Here is a 24609-nt window from a genome sequence, read left to right as displayed (position 1 = left end):
GAATTAAAAAAAAAATGCCATTAAAGGGAGTTATATCAGTTAAAGGCGCTCCCTATAGACAAACCAATTTCTGGACCATTTATATTTCTTTTAAGAAAATAGCCTGTCCTATGATGGCAACAGAACTTTAATCTTCAAACAAACCTTATCCAGCTCTACTGGGATTTTTTTTTTTTTTTTCTCACCGCTCTTATCTTCTTATGTGCGTCGTTGCTGGAGTGAATTTCTATATATTCTTACTTTCTTTGTCAGCACATATAAACAAACCCAAGGCCTTCACAAATACGCACCGCCCTGCTTTCAAAAGTCTGATAAAGTCTTTCTTTTTTTCCCGCTACTCAGAGAGGAGAAAGCGGGTTGTTAGCTCTTTGAGCCAGCTATCAGAAAATCCGGGGGAAATTACGCTGAGCGCAGCAGTCGTACAGCAAAGGGTGATTACAAATTCAAATGGATGCTTTTGCATCAATGGAAGGCTTTGAAGACCTCTTAATGAGCAGATAGCCGGAGTTAAACATTTGTGGAACTGCCATCTTCGAAAGAGAAGAAGGGGGAGAGGGAGAGAGGGGAAGAGGCAAGGAGGAGGAAAGAGGGGAGACGGGGAGGGTTTTGATCCTGGCAGATATCTGCAGGGCAGTGCTGAGCAACTGTCTATATCCGACCAGTGGTTGTCTTTAGAGAGCGAGAGCTGTTCGAGGCTCTGTTCGGATCCAGGGGTTGATGGGGCTCTTCAGAACAAACTTGCACCAGGACAGCATCCCCCCGCTGTTCCGTACTGATCAATGTCTGTCAGATTTGAAAGACTGGCATACAGGATGAAAGCAGGATTGAGATACAAAAGGAGGGTGGGACTGGAGAACAAGAGGGCTGCGGAGAGCTGAATGTACCACTAAATCAAATATTGAAAAGGAAATAAGAGGAAGAGACGGGGCAAGAACAGGAGGGAAGGAGTCAAAGGAGAACTAAGTTGAAAAGAAAGCGCGGATGCTAAATAAAGTAAGGAGGTTTGCTCAAAGAAGAGGGGGATGAAAAATAAAGGAGGGAAGCAATGGAAAAGAGACTGAAGCAGGAAAAGAGAAGGTTGAAAGAGAGCAAAGCAAAAGATAAACAAACACAGGGAGGCAGAGGGAGACGAAAGAGTTGTTCCTCCATCTCAGCAAAGCAGCGGGAGTCTAGTGGAGCTTTGAACTTGGCCCCCATTAGAGGCCTGATGACGGTTTGAAGTGAACGGTTGAAACGAGCCAGAGCATTTTAGATGTTAATTTGTTTTTGTTGTGTGTGTGTGTGTGTGTGTGTGTGTGTGTGGGTGTATTTTCTCATCCTTTTCAGGGCTTCCGAATCGTTCATAGTCACACCCAATTTAACACAGCAGGATAAAATGCTTCCTTTAGCTTTGTTCTTTTCTTCTGTTTCTCTTTCGTCTCATTTTCTCTTACCTCTTTGTTTTGTTTCCGGAAGGGAGACGAAGATTGTTACAGCAGAACTTTAAGTTCAATTCAGCTTTTCTTTATTGAAAGGGAGAAAAATGAATCTGTGGAGATGTCATCTTCATATGATTTGAGATTTTTTTTTTAATCTTCCTATCTTGTTTTTTCTCTGTGATCACTTGGAAGTGCATTGACAGAGAGATATGTATCTTTAAAGTGTGCAACTATTTGGAATATTTTAGGACTATGACTGATTATTCTTGCATTCTTTCCTTAAAGTGGAGCTTTTAGAGTTTTTAATATTTTCTTTCAGATATGAGCCATTATAACGGTGAATTCGCATATTAAACTGGGTCAAAGTTTCAAATGATAAAGTCTGTGTATAATCAAGTAATTTTTCTACTTTTGTCTTTATATGTTATCACTGAGCTTGCATCTCCTTAATATGGTCATCTGAAGGCCCACCCACCCACCTACTGTACAAACCCTCTGTTTGTGAGGGACAGCCAATCAGAAGAGAGTTGTTTTGAAGAAAGGTGGGTGGCCTTGAAGAAAGCTGAGCTGAATGGCTTAGGAAATGGATAAACTATAGAGCTGCACCAAGGCCCAGTATAAGTTAAATGAGGATTATTTTGAAATGTAAATTATACAAAGCTACTGTAGTAGAGTCCAAGAATACAGTGTGTACAGAGTACTACAGTCATTTCTTTCACTGAGAATTGAATATGATCATGAAGTTATTGTTTTGTTATTTGTTGCATGTCTGAGCTCAGTAACCACTTCAGAACTTGTTCAGTGAATTAAAACAGCTGCATATCCATCCATTTTCTACTGCTTATCTGGGGCCTTATCGTAGGCCAGCTGAGAGGTGTAATCTCTCCAGAGTGTCCTGGGTCTACTCTGGGGCCTCCTCCTAGCAGGACATGCGCAGAACACCTCAACCAGGTGGCATCCAGGTATGTCCCCATAGCCATCATCAGTGGCTGAGAATTGGACTGCCATTGCCCCTGCCCTTGACTGCCACCAACTGCACATTGTGGGTGGTGGGCTCAGAGGAGGGTGGACCCATGGGCTAAGGTCCAACCACCAGGCACTCTCCGTCAAGCACCCTCCACAGGCCTGGCTCCAGGGTGAGGTCCCAGTAACCCTATACTGGGCAGGATAAACTGTCCCTTGATTTCTTCTCTGTCATAGAGGTCCTCTGAATCACTCTTCATCTGGCTCCTCACCCAGGGCCAGTTTGCTTTGGGAGACCCTACCAAGGGCAAACATGGCCCCTGTGATCACTGGGACACACATACTCCTCCACCACCACAATAAGTTGGTGATTCACAAGAAGCTGCAATCACAAGATATTAAAATCAAGTGTCTGCTGGGAGAAGTTGTCAGACAAACTGGAGAAGGCCAGCTGAATTTCTTATGACCACTTTGACCTGTGAACCCTGGCTGTATCTCACATTTGGTCAGCAGGAGTGTGATCAGATCAGCGAGCCAGTCCGGCACCACCTCTGCCACCAGATTAACTCCCAGTCTTTGTCCCCAAGCCTCCTCAGTCTGGGTGACAAGTTTCTGGGGGACATAGCTGGGTAAAGTGCCTGGGCTTAGTGGAGGGGGTTGTGTGTCTGGATGGGTCTAGTGTGTAAACACTGAGTGTCTGTGATCTGGTGACACATGAAAGGGGCCTGCCTGTGGGGTTGCCGGCCCATCGTCTATATGTCGGCATCCCCCACCTACCCACACACACGCTGACATCAGATTTATGTATTTATGCATTGCTGTAGCTCAAAGGGCTATAGCTGGAGGGGGGTGAAGGAGAGTAGAAGGGGAGCATGGCTGCTCAGTCTGCAGACAGAGACTGATGGGGTGCTGGAGGTTGGAGGGCAACTCATGGGTGACATGAGAGATTGAAGGGCAGGAGGGAGAGGAGAGTAAGGGGTGTGAGACATCTGGAGAGCGATGACGCTGATTTATAACGTATCGCTTCAGTCCTTCTACGGGCTCAAAAGTGATGCGTGTGAGTGCAAACGCCCAGATTATACATGAAGACACAGACGCTGAGATTTATGTGATTTTGAAATGAAGCTTTTTTATTTTTTATTTTTTTCTTTGTCTGTTTTTTTTGCTCTTGTGTTGGAGTTATAAGTACACTGCAGGTCTCAACCACCCATCATCTCACTATAAAAATTTACAATCTCAAAATTAGACAGTTTAAAAAAAATGCTGTCATGTTCCTGTAATTCTATTTGAGCAACAAAAAAAAGAAGTGCAGTAGCAAAATCTCAACACTAGTGGGTAGACATGTTTCAATATATCACTGGATGCCTTCTGCTTAGAGCCATTTATTGAAGATCACAGCCTTGGCTGACAGGCTAAGAGGTCATCAGTTAGTACCCACCATTCATTGAACGTTTTGACCCTTAACCACAAGACTCTCTTTAGCGGTGTTGGCCAAAAGTCCCACATCCTGGCTTCCAGCTCAATTTGTCCCTTTTGTGCCAGAGCCAACGTGAGGGTTTTGCTGCTCCTGCTCCTGCTTGCTGCTTTGGACAAATTTCAGCCTCCAACTCCTTCTACTGAAATTGATATTTCTTCCATGTATTTTCTTGCATGATGCTGGCAAGCTGTCTTAGTACCCCTGTCATGATGACACCTGAGGTTAGTGCTACTTTGCCCCCTGTCAGCATGTCACTGAGTGCTTTTGCTCCTTGTTAATGATACACAGCTTACACACACTGGATCTTTTCCCAGGCACCGTTTGTGCAGATTCAGTGGTGTTGTTGGTGTCCCACAGGAGGAAGAGAAAGATACTTTTGTATTTTTGAGAAGCAGCATCTTGTCCAATGTATTGATTTATTTTTGAGTCAAAATCCTTTTACATGTATAGAATCACCAGTCAAATGTAATTAAAAAGCAGAGCTTAAAATGTTTTTTGATTTTACCTCAAAACAAAGCCCTTTACCCCCTGCAGGTTATGCATGCATAGTTAAACAAATTCACGACATCACTAATAGCCTGAGTGCAACCACTGTCAGTGTCTCTGGCTCATCCCACCAGAGCAGTGAACAAATGTCATGCTTACTCACATTAGCCAAAGTATGTTTACCTACATCTTTACTTGAACAGGTAAGTATGAAACTGTCTCAAATATGCACATGTGACAGAACAAAATGACTGGCTGGAATGTTTTCCAGTCTGGATGCTGACTGGCTCTGTCGGAGCAGGGATAGGACACCCATCATCTCTGTTCTAGATTCCACTTAAAATCTAGAACAGATCCCTTCCTCTTTCTGCTTGGACTAAGGATCTTTGCTGACTGGAAATAGTCTTTCCATGTTAGTAGAACATGGAGGGTTCTCCATGTCAATATTCTCACACAGGGGTTGCCTGTTGTTGCCTGAACTGACCACACCCTGCTAGATCTTGTTGCAATCCCTCTTTTGTGAATTCCTTGAAAAGCTCTCGAGCTCGTGGACAGCATGCATTTGACAGCTTTCAACTCAGGAAAGCAGGGAATCTGTGGCTGGTCAGTTATTATAGAGAGCCCAAATGATGTGAAGCTTCAAGGAATTTCTCGTCACGAAGAGAAATGCATGGAAATTCTCTTCATTGTGACAGTTATCCTTTAGTCCAAAGGTGCTAAAAAACAAACAGGTGTATAGTTTTCCTGCCTTCTTAAAACTATTCAGTGATATGAAAACTAACTTCTGTTGAATTACCTACAAATAAGGAGCTATACAAATAAAGTGTGAGTGACTGACCGTGCCGACCTCAAGGTCTGATTCTGCAGATAACATGAATCATATAAACATTTCTGCAGGCCAGAGTGGGTAAAATGAGAGACTTTTGACTGATTTATGCTAGGACATCTAATGAGTTCACACTAGGATGTATTCTGTTGCTTTGGTAGAGCTGATGTGCCATGCATGATTCCATTTGAATCAGAATGAAAACTTTGCTCTGATTAAAATTTCAAATGTAGTTTTCATTTGAATCATTTAAAAAGATTATTTAAAGATGATTTTTTTTTTTTTTTTTATAAATCCCGGTTAAATTCAGCTGAAATAATTCAACCCAATCAGCCCGTGTTCTCGGAGCTACGGCATCCACGCCCGCCACTGTGGTTAAAACCTAACCGAAGCTTCTAAACAGTCCTATCATATTATGTTTGCTCAAAATCACAGATGGTATTTTCATCACAAAAATGAACATGAGAATCATTTCAGCTCCCCGCGCAGTCTTTTACTCTTTTCTTGCTTTGCAAACAGCAAATTCTTCAAGATTAGAGAGAGAGAGAGAGAGAGAAAAGGAAAGAAATAAAGGGGGATGTCTGGGTAACTTCAATAGCCTCTCTGTGTCCATCTAATATGGAGGGCTAGCATGCTGGGAGTTGGCCCTTTCCATTCAGACAGACCCCAAACTCATAAAGACCTCTTCTATGGCCCCCAACCTGAAACCCACCCACCAAAGCCCTCACTGGTATAGGCCCCTTCCATGGGAACTTGCAATCTGCAATGTAATCCCACTTTGGCCCCTGGAGAAGCCTTTCCAAACAAACCATGTGAGCCCTAATACCCAGGGCTTCACAAGTGGCTCCTGGCTAGGCCTGAGCTCCATCACCAACAACAACTTGGCCCTCCTTCTTCTTTTTTTCTCATTCTCTTGCTTTCCCTCTTTCCACAGATAGACGACAAAAGAAAGGGATCTCCTTCTAATTGCTTCGGAGATTGAAAAGCTGAGAGGGGTGGTGGGCGGCCACAGAGGGAAATGAGACGGAGGCTCTAGAGGCAGCGGGGGACTGTCAGTCTGGCTTTGCCTGCCCTGGGTGTGCAGTAGCTGGGATAAAGGAGCTGGCAGGACAGCCTCCACTGCAGAGCTGAGCTGAGTGGATCAGAGTGGAGGCGGGCGACTCCCAGGGCCTGGCTTTACAACTCTGGCCAAACAGAGGACTATGAGAGCGTTGAGGAGCTTCAGCGGCTCTGCTGGAGGTCTTCTTCACACATGGGAAAGGACGTCTGGTCCTCACAACTGGGATTCAGAAACCATAGGCTGTAGAGAACAGCGTGTCCAAGCCAAGAGGGAGTGTTCGACAGAGAGAGGGCAGAAGCATAGTGCATTGGTAACCATCCAAACATTGTGCTCTGTATGAACAGTCGAGCCACTGTTGATCAGTGAGGTTGATGATGAAGTGTGTGAACACACAGCTGGGGTGGTCCGTGACCTTTGGATCTGTTGCCATGACATGCAGAGTTGCTAATAACACTCACACTCACACTCAGACACATACCTTGACCTCTGGAGCATGCATTGCAGCAAATCCAAGCCTCTTTCGCTTGCTCTGCATCACCCAGCAGCAGCTCTTTGAAGCCTGGCGGAGGAGTTTTGCTCAGCTGTCTGCTTGTGTGAAGGAAAGAAGCTTCTTTGGTGATGATGAAAATCAAGATAGCATTGCCAATTCCTTGCAATTCAGTAAAAGAGGAATTTTAAAGGCAACACAAAAATCAAATTCGAGGAAAAATAGCTCGTTTTGGTGCAGCCAGAATACCCTCCACATAAAGTTTAAGTTCAAAGGTTGGATATGAAAGGCCCTGGTCTTCTACATGTTTAGTGACATGAGATCCAAAGGATTTTGGCCTTCCTAGCTCCAGAAATTTCCTTTAGTCTCCCCTCCCTGACCTCCTTTCATCCGTCCGCCTTTCTTCTTTTTAATACAAATCAGCCACTCAATGCCATGCACATGTTTTAGTGTTATTTGAACTCTGGCAGCGAACTTCAAACAGCTTTTAAAGTGAACTGAGTTTTTTTTTTTTTTCCTCTCGTGCTCTCTATCTCGTTCTCTTTTTTGAAAGAACACAGCCATGCTTCCAAGTACACCTGATCAGAAGGTCGAGAGATGGGGATTATGATATGCAAATGAGGCTTTGTTATCAGTGCTGACATTCGTTATAAAGCTGAACAGTGGAGGGGTAACATGAAAAGGTGGCAACTCGCCCTCCCCTCTACCCCTTTTTAGCATAACCTCTCCTCTCAAACACACTGGCCTACCTAAGCCCTCGATTTTTTTCTTCTAGATCAAAAGGTTACACCAACAAAGAAAAGCCTGTGTGGTAAAAAGAAAGTTCCCCCATTCACACTTCCGTGTACTTCTATATAGTCAAGACTATTGATTGGTCAGCTGGCCCTAAGGTGTGTGCACCATCTCTCACTACTTTTAAAGCAAGAGATGATATCTGGATTCACCCGTGTGCTGATGAAGGTGTCGTCTCTTGTGCTGTTTAGGCAGAGCGCAGGACTTGGCAATTACCAAACACTGTAGAAAGGCTTTCATGTCTCTCCCCTGCTGCGACAGGATGAGTGTGAGGACACACAAATGCACACTCTCACACATATACACCGAAAGATTTAGTCTTCCTCTTTTCAAATGCACACAGAAACATGCATATGGTTGCCCCCCCCCCCCCCCCCCCGTTCAATCTGCATACGGTTCAGTTCAAAGGAGTCCAGGCGAGGTGGCGGTCTGTGCTACTTTTCCAGCTATTACCCAGGCCCACCATCTGCACTGATCTAGTGAGGAGTGGGTTTTATGAAGTTCATAAAGGGATGGTTATTAGAGCATCAGAGTGGAGATTGGCTGTCTGGCCTTTGAGTTTAACAGCAGGGGTCCCGAGTGCTTTGATGTGAATCATACTGTTAAATAACTTTTGAGAGGTAGAGGGAGCCACTGAAACCTTACAAAAAAAGGCCAAGCCCCTGTTATATAAGTGATAATTGACCCATTTTTGCTCCTCTTCCTCTGTTTTTTTAACAACTTGAGCTGACAGCAGCAATGGGATGAAAATGATGAGCCATTTGCTATCCATCAGTTTAAAAATGACCTTTCAAATTCAGTATAAAATTGGATAAGTGGACAGGCTGGCAACCTGTGCAGCGTGTACCCTGCCTTTTGCCCCCTGACAGCTGGGACAGCCCCCCGCCCCCACAACCCTGAAAAGGATAAGTGGAAGAGGATGGATGGATGGTGTCCAAGTAGTGCATGGTGCTGCCCAATTTGATATTTGATGTTTAATTTTCTTCATCCATGGTGTTGCTGGTGGAGGCGGGGCTCAAACACAGAAGGTGTTGTGAACCATGACATCCTCTCTGCAGGAGGTGAAGAAAGGAATGTCATCTTGGATTTCAGCCTTTTCACCGTTTCCCACCGTACATTTGGGGTTAAAGTGACGGTTCAGACATGAAATCTTAGATAAGACCTTTGAGCATCAGCCAGGAATTAAGGCCTTTAGAATTTTCTATCATAAATCTCCAGAAGTATCTGGCTACAAGCTGAGAGGAACTATGGCAGGAATTTCTACACACTTTGTTTTTTAATAAATATTAGATGCTCTTTCATTTATTATAAAATTCAGCATAAAATCTATTATTACAAAATGCAGAGCTGCTGCCATTTTTCCAGGAAAATCATCTGTCTGTGATACATCTACTGACCCACCAGCTTTACTTGTTAATGTTTCAGAAAAAAAAAAAAAAAGCACCACTCATTTGGCCTAATCCCCATTAAATAACCGCTACTGTCTCTACACTTTTGGCCAGAAATAAGCTCAAAGTTCCACACAGAGCTCAAAGAGCTTGCAAATGTTGTTTACCTGATAAGATTTAGATATCAACACTTATCAACAAGAAAAACATTTTTAAGAAGATTTGGCAACCTCATCGAGACAGATGGGAGGCAGTCTGCAAGACATCCACCCCATGCACCATGTGTCAGCTGCTGCTTTGTGGCCTTGCCCCTTACACACTTTTGCGTGTATCGTTTTGTGATGCTATTGTTTTCCATTTAAAATATATGTAAAACAAACGATCGTAAACCATACATAAAAACACTGGTTTGTTAAAACCTTTGTTTCTCCTCTTTTATATACTTGATGCTTTCATCAGCTTTTGCTCAAGGAGAAATGTGTTCCTGTGATGAATGTTAATAGAATCATAAAGTAGAGACTGTGAGGAGTAGATAGATCCAAGTCTTTATCAACAGCAGGGACAGTGGAGCGAATCAGAGGAGCATCCTGCGTATACTGCAATCCATCAGAGGATGATCAACAGCACGAGTGATTCAAGGGTTCCTTTCTTTTTAACATGTTTACAAAAAAAAAAAAAAAGTCTGACATGATGTCACTCTAGCCTGAAGGTGAACATGCTAATCCCTAATTCCATCATTTAAACCTTATTCGAGGTTCAAGGTCAGACGAACACAATATATCAAATGCTGAAACTGATTCAAATATTTAAAAAAAAAAAATACACGCTCATTTTAATTATCAGGCTGGGAGCATATTTAAAAAAAAATAGATCAGTGGCATGTTTACCACTGTGTTGCATCATCTCTTCTTAAAAACAGAAAAAAATTAATGATAAAAAATAATAATAATAACTCTGTTTGGGAACTGAGGAAACAACTGCTGTAGTTTTAAAAGCAAAAAAGTTTCCTCATTCAGGTCTGATATGCTGTGTTTTTGTTTTATCCATAATCCACTCAGTTATTCAGTGGGTGGTATGTCATAGTACTCCTGGACTGTGGGCCTTGCTGCTGTAGTCGCAGAACGTGGGTTGATGTTGTCCTGATGAAATAAGCAGCGCTTGTTAAACAATTTAGCGCCCCCCCCCCCCCCCCCCCCCCCCCCCCCCCCCAAGCTTTACCTACTCTCTTGGATGCTCTTTTTAGAGCCAGTTGTATTAATTATCATGTTAATTGTTAAGCATTAGCCCAGTGCTTCTAAAACATTTTCTGTCATGCCCCATTTCGCCAGATGAAATCTTTTCACGCCCCACACGAAGCGTGGTCCAGGGGTGGGTGGGTGGTGAGCTTAACGTACCTGCTAAGTTTTCTTGTTCCGCCTTGAGAATGAATCTGATGCTCAATATTTGTCCCGTGTGACTTTGCGCCCCTCCTGTCATGACTCTGCGCCCCTCAGTTTGAGAAACTCTGGCCCTACACAATTTTTTCCAGCCTTTGTTGCCTCATCCTAATTCTTTTGAAATGTTTAATTAGTTTATACTGCCTATTAAATTAATAAATTAACAAATAACATTTCAGCATTGTTCCAGTTCCTTTTAACATTTGATGTGTTGTTTAGATTCAGTGTCATGCTGAAAATTTCCAGAAGAAGTGTTCATAATTCCATCAATTTTGACATGATTCCCAACACCACTGGTTGAAATGCAGCCCTATTTCATGACTGAGCCTCCACCATGTTTTACAGATGACTGTAGGCACTCACTCTTGCACCTCTCCTGACCTCCTCCGTACATGCTGACTATGACTTGAGCCAGTGTAATGTGGCACACCTCAGCCTTTTCTTCCTGTTTCCCTTCCTTAAGAATGGCTTCTTGGCAGCCACCCTTCAGTGAGCAGTAGATGGATCAAGTGACGAGCCAGATGCATCTCTCAAGTCCTGTATCAGGTCTTTGCTGGATTTTTTTCCCTCCTATTTCTTACACTTCTTACACTTTCAAATAGTGTTCATGTGCTCAAGATAGTTTTTTTTATTAGGCCAGCCACGTCTTCTTTTGTCCTCCATTTGTTCAGTTTCCTCAGTTTTTTTTTAAGGACATACTGCACACCACGCTGAGATATGTACAGCTCTTTGGGAATCACAGTGTTGGTTGAACAATATCATTTTATGCCTGCGTTTTTGTGACAGGCTTCTAGTAAAAAAGTGTCTAAAAATACAATTTAAAATGGGTTCTTTGCTAAGTTGTGTATTATTTGCAGACACAACACTGTTCATCCCTTGAGTTAACTTCCTTTTTTATGCTTGAATTATTCATAGGTCAGTGTTACGTGGCTTAAACAAAAAAAAAACAAACCCATTCCTGTGAATATGGTCAGGTACAAAAACTGGACCGAAAAAATGAGTGAAAAAGCAGCCACTGTCCAAAGAAACACTTTGAAAGACTTTTAGAAAGCCTGGAGAGCTACTGCTCTAGACCACTTTAAAAAATGACAGGAAAGTCTGGCTCCAAAATATAAAGAAACAAGGTGGGGATCAAGACTTTTACACATTACTGCATATGGTGTTTTCTGAAGGGCTTCTTCTCTGATGAAGGACTTTACCACATTTACAGAAACAAGAAACATTAATTGATCATTTTAGTATTTATTTTAATAAATTGAATGCAATTTTCTGCTGCCCAGCAGTAGCATTAATGTCCACTAGATGGAGCCCTACACCGCTCAGATGGTTGCTGATGGTACACCGCTGTTGGTGGTGCAGGTGATGCAACCGTGGACATCAGATCAAATGGACTGCAAATCAAACCAGAAGATCAATCGATTTTATCCTGCAGGTTATATCAGATGAAAGCGGAACTGGCTGATCCCAGACCACTCTTTGCTCACAGTGGAGATTCAGGACGCACGTGGACGGTTTCTCTTGATATAATCACAGAAACCCAGTAGGTGGCAGCCTATTCAAGCAAATATAATCAGATTAGAAGAACCCAAATTTAGACAGACCTCCTCGCTGCCAGAAATGCTGTGCACCTAATGGACTTGATCCAGGGGTAGGCTGAGCTCTCGGTTTTTGTTTTATTTTTAACTTGATAGTCTGCGTAAAAAGATGCCGTCTGTAAGGGGATAAAACTGCTTTTATAACTGTTATGTTTTCACCAGCTGATCACTTTCTCAGCTGTAGGTAGCTCTTTATTAGAGAGGCTGATGCTGTTTGTGGAGGGAAATCCGCGTCTTGTGGGCATACTGCAACGCCGTGACGCAATTCGCACTCTCCTGCTGCATCACTATAAAATATGAATCACCAATGTGCCGACGATCGGGTTCTGCTTTGGGTGTAAATATAATGTAAATGGTGAGGAGGGGGGTGTGGCGCAAAGTATCGCCCATTCACCAAATCAGTACACGCCCAGAGCCCGTGCACTTGTGCCAGGGAGCCAGGTTTGATCACTGTGGCGCTGTCTGTATGCTCGGACTCCGGCTGGGTGCTCAGGCCAGCCAGCCTTCGGCAGCTAGCCCGCCGTGCCCCGTCCCTCCGCAGGCTCCGGGCTGCAGATAAAAGGCGCTCCACGCTGGGAATCGCATTACGCAGCTTCAAAGCCTGGATGCAGAGCAACCCAGTGGCCTGCGGATGAAGATGCGATATCTACGGTATTATTGAAGGTGCGTTTGGTTTTGTTTCCTTGTCAGTTCGCTCCCGGTATCACCTGTTTGTGCCATGGATGCGTTACAGTCAGACATAAACCAGCGCAGAGCTGAAGCCGTGCGGAGGACAAAGGGGCGGATGGAGCTGTAAATATTTCTGTTAGGTTAACAGAAGCAAACATCTTGACTTCTTCATACAGCAGCCATGCTCAGTACAGCTGTCAGGATGCTTCAGTTTATCAGAGTATACTGTGGTAATCTCTATATGTTTAACCTCTCGGTGTTTGGACCATGTTGTGAGTCACAGCTGGTAGATGAGGCTGGCTTATAGGAAGTGGGTCTGCCTGTTGGCAGGTGACAGCGGCGTCAGCTGAGGCTCGTTATCCATGAAGCCTGCTGTGAGCTGTACAGGTCTGCATGAGCTGCTCGCCCCTTTCCTCTCCTCTCCTCTCCTCCTGGCTCTCCTTTTAGTGGCAGGCCCACAGCATCAGATCCACACACAACAGTATATCACTCATACTTTTATCATTGTGTAACTATGGCACAGAAAGCTTTATTTATTACAGGAACGGCTCACAAGAGGTCTGTAATGACACCACTTTTCTTTGGTGGAGTCTGTGTCCAGCGTCCACGTCTGAACCGGTTCCTTAAGGAGCTTTAGGCTGACTTTTTTTAAAGTATGCACGGTGGTTATGGAAACATGACACTGGTCCGTTGTTGCACCTGTAAACATCTTCTTAATCCCCCAGAGAGTAGCTGCGGATCGACTGATGGATACCTGCTGCATTTAAATCCTGTAACTTTCTGTCCTTGTGTTTCAAATTGAGCAGGATATTCCCTTTTCTCTGTTTTCCTAGGTACGTTAGCATCGTGATCCATGGCTGTGCTGTGTGTGTCTGTGCAGATTGTGTTGCAAGAGGAGATTGAATGCCTCTAAAATCTCAAGGTAAGACACCCCCTCCCTCCTTTGACCTTGTGTGTGTGTGTGTGTGTGTTTGTGTGTGTGTGGGAGGTGGTAATGTTGGAATTGATCCATGGCCTTGAGCGGCTGCTCCCTGCCTCACTTTACTTCTCCTTAATTGTGTCTCCTTCATCTCGACTGTTCTCACTCAAGACCAGACCTTTTTCTCGTTAGTGCAAAAGCACAATTCCCTGCTTAAATGCACATGTACATATACATTTGTGTACATTTTATACATGCACACATGGTGTATTTAGGACACAAACATCTGTGATGTTTTTCTGCTTGAATGGGGTTAATACTATTTCATAAGCTTAATTAGGCAAATTGCTGTGAGGGTGGAAGCAAACAGAGGCAGCTGAACCATCTGAATAAGCTGTTGTTTTTGGGGGGGTTAAATGGAGCTACGTGGCCCTCTGCGATATGAACCGGAGTCAGAAAAGTTGGATGTGATTGGATGGATCTGTCTGTATTTCTGTGTTTACATGTTTGTGTACTACAGGCTGTGAGCTTTCATGGTTGAGCTGCGGTTCACGTTTGGTTTAAAGTTAAAATAAATTCACCTCGAGGCTGTCTGGCAAGCTGTCTCTGAGTCAGCAGTTGACCCCAACGTTCCCTCTTCATGGCGGGGTCAGTGTGTGTGCTGTGTTAATCCTGTTAACACTTATGGATCTGTTCTGTGCTGGTCAAAACATCAGCCTCTTGCACGTTTATGGTGTTGTACTTATTGTGTCGTGGGAAAAGGATACCATCAGTGAGAAGTAAGGAAATGTGAAAACAATGGGGTAGTTATAGACGAAGCCAGTGTGGCTTACTACGTATTCATGTTCTGGAACCTTCGAGGATTAATTTGCCTACTCAGGTGTGGTGTCAGTGCATTTTGGGAAGTTTTCCTCTGTTAACTTCCCATTTTGACTTTTTTAAAGCTGGAATCATATAACCGTGCCTTACAGCTCTTTCACTTTAATTTTCCTGTTTTGTTTATCAAGCAGGTGTAGGTGTATTCAGTGACAGTGGTGTGTTTTTTACTGTGTGGCAGCAATTAGGTTAATGATGAGTGAGGTCATGTCCTATGTATAGTGATGGGGAAACATCTATGCAGAAAATAATCAGACAGTTATAGTTACTTTAAAAGTAGTCAGCTGTTTTTTTGTTTTTTTTTAGTTTATGTAATAGAAAAAAGAATATTGCATTCATAAATATACATTGATTAGTGTGTAATTACTTCTTCCAACAAATCGATGCATTCTCATAAACTTTTATTTTAATTCATTAAAAATACATAGCAGCCACATAAGTACTACGACAAAGGTAGAGCAGAAGAGAACTTGTAGGTGTTCACAAGCTGACCAACTAACAGCAGCAAAAACAGCAGCGCCACCAACAGAAAAGTTCAGGACAACTCAGTATCGCTGTCATCGGACAGAAGTGAGCTTCACTGACTGATCGACTCGTATTGGACTGCTTTCACAAAGTTTTACAGCCTCCCCCAGAGTAAATAGAGGTCGACAATAGCTGAGGTAAACAGTACTCAACACAGATGAACGGCAGCCAGAGTTGTTTGTCCTACAGCAGCCACCGTAGCTAGGATTATGTACTTGAATTGGGAGGGGTAAGAAAGCAGAAATCAGTTGGGACATTTAGTGGTGATATTTTACACACTCTTACTTTAAATACTGACTTTGAAATTAAGCTTTTGCTAACAGTCAAAGATTGTTATGGCAGGCAGGGTTGGACCCAAATGCAGGACAGCTGTGATAAACTTCAGGACTCCTGAGTATACCTGCTTAGTAAAAAATAACTGATTAACTGTGACTGCATGTGAGAGCTCACCTATCTGAAGTGAAGGAACCGACAAATACTATGTAGATATCAGGAATAATTATGAATAATGCAAGAAAATAAGGGACACTCATATGGATCCTGCTGCTCCAGGTAGTCATAAAGTTGCAGGCATTTATTAGTCTCAGAGAAAAGACTGCCATAAACTATTATTATATTAATTATTGGCAAGCCTCTTTAATAATCTCTTCCAGACATATCTTTGTGTATGTGTGTGTGTGTGTGTGTGTGTGTGTGTGTGCCTCCTGCAACTTCAGCACATAAAGTTTTTTCACTCTTTCCAGAGCAAACACATATATTTATCACTGTTCTATTAATCCCACAATATCTGAATTTGCTGCTTCGTGACACAGTCCTAATTTCTGAGTTTGGGTCATTCTTTCTCATTAGACTTTCTTTTATTTCACCTACTGATAACCTGTCTCTCAATTTAACATACTGAGGGTACGCTGTCATTTTTCACAGTCAAGCTCATATAATGTTTACAGGGAATATCAGTAAGCCTTATAATTCTCACTCTGCAGTGTAAGCAGATGAACGTTGGGGTTGGAAATGTCAGGTTATGTAAAAGTCATGCCTCTGCAAAGTGTTCTGTTACAGTCTGTATGTGTAGTCTCCTCTCAGCACCAAGTGTTTACTGCAGCGTGAGCAGTGTTTTTAGCAATATATAGAGTGAAATGGATGTCAGTGGAGGACACTTTTAAGACTAGATCAGGAGCAGTGACAAAATTTTTCTTCGTCCTTTTTGGGATCCCACCAGGTGGTGACACGTTAGGCTCTCTTGCGTAAATGGCAAGAGCCAAAACTGACCCTGGCACAGCTTTACTGATGCTCTTGTAATGCATCTGAGTGCAGGCAAATTCCTGCAGCAGGTACCAAAATAGGTCACAATTAGGTGCCGTTTACACGAGACCGTTTTCATTTTGAAACGGTGTCGTTTTGATGCGTTTCGGCCTTGCGTTTACACGACAACGGTGTCGTTTTGATGCGTTTCGCCCTTCTGTTTACACGACAACAGAGTGAAAACGATGTGTTTCAGAAACGGGGTCCAGAGTGGAGCGTTTCAGAAACGCACCGGCTTGCGTTTTCGTGTAAACACTTGAAACCGGGGTGATTTGAAAACGCTCGACTCGCACATGCGCACTATGGTTGCGACGGCCAGTTTTTCGCGCACGCGCAAACTGATAAACAGTACTCGCGGATTCACGAGTGCTTCTTATGCTTTTCCTGTGTTTTTACCGTTTTGTAATTCAGCGTTGTGTGCAGCAGCGATCCAACCTCATCATCTGTCCACACAAAACCTCTCACATTGGCCGTTTTGTAAGTAATGAACAATTTGCCGCACTACCTACTGTGTCACTCCACGCATGCGCGTCTTGCGTAAACAAACTGCAAAGAGAAAACCAACGCCAACTTGTGGCCTGGCATGGGAACTACATCGTTTTCATCGTTTCACATGTCCTCGTGTAAACGCGGATCGTTTCTGAAATGCCATCGTGTAAACGAAAGGCTGAAACGCATCAAAATGACACCGTTTCCAGTGAAAACGGCCTCGTGTAAACGGCACCTTAATTTGATAAGTAATATTCTAAAGTCAAATTTCCTCTGCCCGTGTGCACCTCTGGAGTTAGAGCTCTGGGGTAGAAAATGCAAATGAAACAATTGATAAGTGCTGCAGAAATTTGCGTTTCCTTACCAAATCTTGTGGGATCATTTGCAAGTTAACTGATATGTAAAACTCTGTCACTCTTTCCCTCTCTCTCTCTCTCTATATATAAATTTTATAAAGGCACACACTGCCAAAGCACATACTCAGCTCCACAGTGATTTACTGCAGCTGGAAAAAGAAGTAATTCTGCAGAAGATACACAAATTTTTCCTTGCACTAAACGAGAGAATAATGGGTTGTGCTTTCCTCTCGTTGCAACTATGTCAGCAAACAGGAAGCTAACATTAGAGAGAAAGGAGGAAGTCTGTGTTGGCTTGATCACACAGAGAGATTTGACCACACAGAAAACACACTTGGTATTGCCACACTGCGCTCGACATGCGAGCCGTTTATATTTACATCACATGCTTGTAACGCGAGTTTACCTGAGGACGGTCCATATGATGTTCCATATTTTATATAAATCATTCATTCCAGCTCTGTCCAAAAACTAGGAGGCTGTGATCTGTCCTTTCGCTGATGTGAAGCCTCAACCCTGCTTAACTTTAACTTTATTTCACATTCGCATTAATCCAGTACTGAAAATAATCCCCAGCGAATACATCCACTGACAGTTTGCTGAAAACACTTTGTCATTACCGCAGGAGATTATGACATATCTGCAGTGACCTGGCTTTTCTTTCACGCAGTCTTCATAGAACACAGTGCAACTCACTACAGGTGGATTTCTGTGAGATTTCTCATGTCAAGCCTTATTTTAAACCGCCTTTGACACGACTCTTTGATGGCTGTTTTATGGGTGTCCTACTTAAGAATGAGAAATGGAGCTTTTCAGCTGCTGACAATTCATGAGGGTATTGCAGGCTCTCATTACCACCACTATTGTTTTGTGTGTGTGTGTGTGTGTGTGTGTGTGTGTGTGTGTGTGTGTGTGTGTGTGTGTGTGTGTGTGTGTGTGTGATCACAGACGCAGCAAGTTAGATATAGGAAAAAATGGCACATTTCCACACGAAGAGCCATTGTTTGAAAACCGCCCCCTGTTATTTTATGTCATTAATATGCTAAAGAGCCCCTGCGCTGAAGCCTCTATTGTGTGCCACTTCACTGACAAAAATGAGGACTAAAGAAAGGGGATTAGATATCTCGAGCTGTTTCATTGGGCTAGAATCTTCTAATGATGTTGGTTTTGCAGGCTGTGTTAATACTGGGAGTCTAAGCAGTAGATATTGCACACAAACATAGATGTGAATATAATTTAAATAGTTCTTCTTAATGCCTTGACAGCTTGATGCAACTTTACACAGCAATCCATGAATAGCAATTTCAGGTCTAGGTTGCATCCCTAGGTTTAGGTCTTTTTAATGGTGGCAGCTGGAATGCCTTAAAAGAATAGTAGATTTGGAAAATCACAATCATGAGGCTTCAAGCTATGTAGTTGTAGCCAAACCAAGCTAGTTCTGGCCAATCACAATCTTGCTACTGACCAGCAAGGTTACACAGCTATGGTCCAGTGTTTAGAGGATTCGCATCATTCCGATAAGCCCATGCAATGCCACGGCATTTAAAGTTGCCCAGTATTACATTCAGTATCCACCAAGATCTTGTGTTGATGATCGGAGAGTCAGACCGCTGCGTCTTCTCGTGCACATCCCAAAGATTCTCAGTGGGGTTGAGACTGGACTCTGCGGTGGACAATCGAGGTGTGAAGATGTCTCGTGTTCCCTGAACCACTCTTTCACAATTTGAGCCCAATGAATCCTGACATTGTCATCTTTGAATACGCCTGTGCCATCAGGGAAGAAAAAAAAAATCCACTGATGGAAAACCCTGGGCTTTCAGTATATTCAGGTAGTGAGATGACCTCATCGTTTTTTGGGCGCACAATGTTTTAAACCTAGACTTTCAGCTGCAATGGAAGGCTTTTATCTGTTTGCATAGTTAAATTCAGGCTGTGTCTGAATGTTAAATAGCATCAAACCTCATAAGAGGTGATTCTAAATTAGCTGCAGGTGTGAAGGTGAGCATGCATGTATGTCTGTCTCCAGTGACGTGCGGTGAGGGTCGTGACTGGTGAGGCACTGACGTCATCACATCAGATTTACAAACATATAGCTTATTCACCATTTGATTGGCAACAGTTGTTTTGTTTAACATTAACATAGTCTGAAGCAAACCTTTTAGCTCCGGTGTTGGTCTTCCTTTAATTATTATCTTCTGCTTCGATTGAAAGTCCAGTTTAGAAAATTCTTTCAGTTGAGTTATGTAATCTTCAATGTTGAACATAAGGCCAAGCAACAGGAAAAACTAACTGGCCTTGCTAACTGTTTATGGTAGCTTGCCACCGAGGAGTCGTAGAGTCCCTGGGATCACCAGCGCCCCCTACCATGAGGCACGAGAACTGCGTGCCTCACCTAGTGTCTCTTCGCAGCAGTTTCATGATCGCTCAACACAAGAATGCATTACACACACATACAGTTGTTAATGAAAAAACAAAAAAAAAACTGTGCATTATATACACCAGCTAAAATATGGAAATTTAGTTCATATAGTAAAAGTGTTAGAACATTTTAATAGCCACATGCAAAGGGAAAGTAATCCGGTCTCACTGCATAGCATGCCAGCACAGTTAGTAGTCATTGGCAATGACTATACTGAGCCGCACCACGGATTGCGCAATCCGTGGTGCGGCTCGCCGGGCTGGTGCCTCACCGTTCGTCTCTTAGTATTTGACCGGCAAATGCGAAAATTCAGCGATTTTGAAAAAACGAATCTAAAAATGGTGTAGTTAAATGGAAAAGAACTTTAAAATACAAATCACTGAATGAATATAACCATTTAATTTATTTTTTAATTTTATATTTCCACGATGACAGGTGAGGCCGTGCCTCACCTGCCTCCCCTGACTGCACGTCACTGTCTGTCTCTCTATCCAGGGTGTACCCTACCTAAGACCCTGTGACATCTGGGATAGGCTTCAGCCCCCCCATGCCCCTGAATTAGAAACTATTTGCTACAGTATATTATATAAGTCTGGATAGAAATGAGTGTAAACTGCAATATGAATCGTTGGCGGAAAGTGTGCAACCTCAAGGCTGTAATATTAGTTTCTACTTTTATCAGGCACAGGTTATCATCTTTCTGTCCTACTTTTTTTGCAATCTAATTTCTTTCTGTGACTTTTAGTTACTAAGTGTGTGAAAACCTTAAAAAAAAACAAAAAAAAAAACAGGCACTATTGCTCTTGGCTGCAAACAGCAGCACTACTGTTTAGTGTTTCAGTAATGTAAACCACTTATTTGTGATAGTCAACTTTGTCTGCAGAGACACTTTTTTTTTCTTTTTCTGCCCCTTATGCCCCCCTCCCCTTCCCCCATTTCTCCATTCATCATGTAATTGGATGGATTGTGACTAATGCCAAATCCTCCAGCTGTTTGCGGGTCATCAAGCAGCTTTTACATGGATTATAAATAACTTAATATATTTGGATTGGATCCCCGTATGTTTGTGTGTGTTCAGTCAGGATTGCACGTTCATCTGCCTTCTGATCTGTCAAATTGGGAAAGATGCTGCCAGATTCAGTTCTAATCTGTTCTTTATCGACGCGAAGCGTCAAACCCGCATGGAGCTACTTGAACAAATCAGCTGCTTGTAATGATGATAATGGGCACATGTTCATTTTAACACTTTCGGAGAAGATTTAAGAGCTGAAGTTGTCAGGAGAAAGTTTATTGATGTTGACAACCCTAATTAGGGTTTTTTTTAATTGATCAAACACACTTGCATCTTAGAGAACACAATCCCCAGCATGGCAAATTGATGTGCATCACATTCTCTTTCAAATAGCTCAGAGGTTTTACATCAGAGATCTAGGTTTTGCCATTCTTGTGCTATGGCTTTGTACCCACACATCCTACACACACACACACACACACACACACACACACACACACACACACACACACACACACACAACACCGTCCGCTGACGGCCTTGTGTTAACAAACCCTCCACACCACACACTCTTCGGAGAGCACGGTTACAGAGAGAGGAGGTGCTGCCCTCCCTAACAAAAGGATGCAGACATGAGTGCAGAGCAAGATGAAAGCTTCTCTGTTGGCATGGCAACCATGCGATCATCTGCACGGCGAGGTTGGATGTTTGACGTGTTGATGGTGCATTCTGGGTTAGAGAGAAAGCGAACGAGAGGGAGAGGTGAAGAAAACTGGTTTGATCCAGCGCAGTTGAGCGAGTGCTCTTTATTTCGCCGGCTTTTGTTTTATTGTTGTTTTACGTCCTCCTTTAAGAGAGAGCTGCATGATTCAGAGCAGCGATACTCACCATCAAACCACTCCTCAGTGTTTCCCCCGAGCTCGACCGAAGCTCATCAAACTACCAGCTCATGTACTTCCAGACCCTGGAGGGTGGACTGTGTGGAGCTCCATGTGCTTATTCAGTTTGTGTATTTATACGTGGATAATACCGAGCAAGTGTTGTTGTTATGCGAATGTAGTGATCTAACGGGCATGTTGACACGTTGCACAGTTATACTGAGTGTGAGGCAGGCAGTGGTGATCACTGCTGATTTGAATGTCTAAAAGTAGTCAGTAAAGTCTCCTGTGACATTACATTCATACATTAACATTTCCTGTTAGTGATGTCCATTCACTTCAGGTTTAAAACTGGAAGTTTCAGTTTTGACATTTGGGGCTATTTAGTTTATATAACATATAACATGTCCAAAAATGTATTTATTTTAAAATATTGTCTTGTCTGTTGGACATACACTCATTGAACACTGTAAGTTACAGTGGTTTTGTTCCATATTGCTGCAGATTTGTCAGCTGCACATCCATGATCCCAATCTCCTGTTTTACCACATCCCAAAGGAGCTCTGTTGGATTGAGATCTGGCAACTGTGGAGACCATTTGAGAGAGAACGCACTGTAATGTTCAAGAAATCAGTTTGAGCTTCAATTCAATCCAATTTTATTTATGTAGCCCCAAATCACAACAAACCAAAACTCATATTTTAAATCTAAAATAATCAACTCATCATGAACCATACAGCAGGACTGGACAACAAGATATTTTCACAGAACTTTACAGGCATGTTATTGTAGGCCAAACGTGGAATATTGGAACAAATGTTCCTGTCATTTTGTAGTACTGTTCTAATCTTTGCCTTGTCTGTGGAAGATACTCTTATAGAAACACTAATGCTCAAGATCATCTCTATCTACAGTCCTTTAATTCTCCCATCCGTGCACTTTAAATGGCCAGTCTGGTGTTGGGGGACAACACCTCCACAGCACCTCTGAGCTATTTTAAGAACTGCTGCTTGTGTTGCTTCTTCACTGTGAGAGTCAGATCAGGGACTCCTTGGCTGATAAAAGTGGCTGCAGTCTGACTTTCATGTTGCCTTACAGTAATGATGTGGTGATGATGAACTCTCTGCATCCGCGTTTTAACTCTTCTGATTTAATTTGGTAAAGGCTGCAGTGGAAAATGTTTGAATTCTTCCCCAGCTGATGCACTCAGTCTCATCCTTTGTACAATATGCTGTACGTAAGCCAACAAAAACACAGTACAGTTTGCATAATAGGTCCAGGGTGCTGGTGATGACTGGGACCTGTGTTCCCCAGAGCGAGCAGCAGAGCATGAAACAAGGTGCGTCGTGTGTTTACCTGCTCTAAGCTTTTATGTGACTCTGTGGCCTATAGTGTACTCGGCGATAAAGCCTCCTCAGCCTTTGTGTCTTTCTCTATTTCTCTCCCTCCACTTGCTTTAGGTGCTCTATGCTCATTACCTCGAGCCCTCAGTCTATTCTCCCCTTTGTCTCGCTTTGAGTTTGCACCCTACTCTTCCAGGCAACTGTGCGCATCACGAGTCCACGGAGTGCGTGTGCTTGTGTGTGTGTGTGTGTGTGCGTGTGTGTGCACACTCGTTAGGGAAGAGGGCTTCTGTGTATGCATGTGTCTCGGTTGTTAGTGACAATCAATTGCGCCATCAGCCTCTCTCGTCTCCTCTCTCTCTCTCTCTCTCTCTCTGCATCCTGCGTTCATCTCCGATCTCTCTGTCTCCCTCGATTTATCTTCCCGCCGTCGCCCTTCCCCTTTCAGTGCCTTCGCTGACTCGCTTCTTCTTTTGATGTCCTCCCTGTTCTCCTCTTGCAACCATTTTTCATGCGCTCACTATACTCTGGATGCCTGCATTTATTTATTTTTTATTTTCTTTTTGTTTATACAAACAAATTTGTGGAAATTAACTTTGAAGGCTTCAACCAAGGTCACATCAGCCTGTCCTAAACACCTGCTCATGCAGCCCGTCACCTCGGCACATTGTTATTTAAAGAGATGCAATTAGTAGTTTGGGATTTTTAACATGGGTAACTAGGAAACAGCAACATATGCCGATATTGATGTAAAAGTCATTTGGCCTCTGTTGACCTCTCCTTCAGGAGTCTACTTCCAGTAATATTCCTTCTCATGTTCCCTTTCTGTGCCTAATTATGGATTGGTGGGAATTTCTATGGAGTGAGTGCACTTTGAATTGAAGCAGGATGTTGAGATGGGACATTGTTTTTATATATATATATATATAAAATCTGAACCGGGCCATACGAATCGCAAAGCGTGCCCATAGTAAAAAGGTACAAGATTTCTTCAGTGAGCCCTCCAACACGAGACGAATGTGGCAGGGTATCCAGGCAATTACAGACTATAAAGTCACTCCACCCTGCTGTGAGAATAACATCGAGTTTCTCAACAAAATTAATAATCACTTTGGAAGGTTCGAGACCTTTAATACCACCCCTGCAGTAAAATCTACTCCTCGCCCTGATGAGCAATTGCTACAGCTGGAGATGGAGGATGTTCGGAAAATCCTAAGAAGAGTGAACCCTCGTAAGGCGGCAGGTCCTGACAACATCCCCGGACGTATATTCAGGGAATGTGCTGACCAGCTGGCTGGGGTTCTCACAGACATTTTCAGCACCTCGCTGGAGCAAGCTATTGTCCCATCATGCTTAAAGACTGCTATGATCATTCCGATTCCCAAAAAACACACAGCCTCCTCCCTTAACGATTACCGCCCTGTAGCACTCACCCCTGTCATGATGAAGTGCTTCGAGAGGCTGGTTAAGGACTACATCACCTCCAAACTTCCTCCCAAGTTCGACCCGAACCAGTTTGCTTATCGCCCAAACCGCTCAGTGGATGATGCTGTAGCAGCTGTATTGCACCTGAGCTTAGAACATCTGGAAGAAAAGAATACTCATGTGCACATGCTGTTTCTGGACTTTAGCTCTGCGTTCAATACCATCATCCCTCAACAACTGATATGCAAACGGTCCTCCCTTGGCTTCAGCACCTAGCTGTGTAACTGGCTGTTGAATTTCTTAACAAACAGACCTCAGTCGGTGAGGGTGGGTGATACTGTCTCCAATGTCATCTCTCTGAGCACTGACTCCCCCCAGGGCTGCGTCCTGAGCCCGCTGCTGTTCACCCTGTTGACCCACGACTGCTGCGCTAGCTCCGCTAACAATCACATTGTGAAGTTTGCTGAC

The 24609-nt window shown here is 43.3% G+C and overlaps 1 protein-coding gene across 2 annotated transcripts in view; it reads left to right on the top strand.

Moving 5' to 3' along the window:
• Positions 1-12403: 12403 nt before the first annotated feature.
• tex2 (testis expressed 2) overlaps positions 12404-24609 on the top strand; it is a 31642-nt gene continuing 19436 nt past the window's right edge. Inside the window, exons 1-2 of one of the 2 annotated variants that reach the window (XM_030736306.1) lie at positions 12404-12591; positions 13431-13519. The gene's annotated coding sequence lies outside the window, so the exon portion shown is untranslated. Of the gene's footprint in view, positions 12592-13430; positions 13520-16638; positions 16697-24609 lie in introns of those variants that run through there. The other variant, XM_030736307.1, reaches the window with a different exon arrangement.

This window comes from Archocentrus centrarchus, chromosome 8, assembly GCF_007364275.1.
Source record: "Archocentrus centrarchus isolate MPI-CPG fArcCen1 chromosome 8, fArcCen1, whole genome shotgun sequence".
NCBI classification, from domain to species: domain Eukaryota; kingdom Metazoa; phylum Chordata; class Actinopteri; order Cichliformes; family Cichlidae; genus Archocentrus; species Archocentrus centrarchus.
This window is presented reverse-complemented; position numbering and strand designations above follow the sequence as displayed.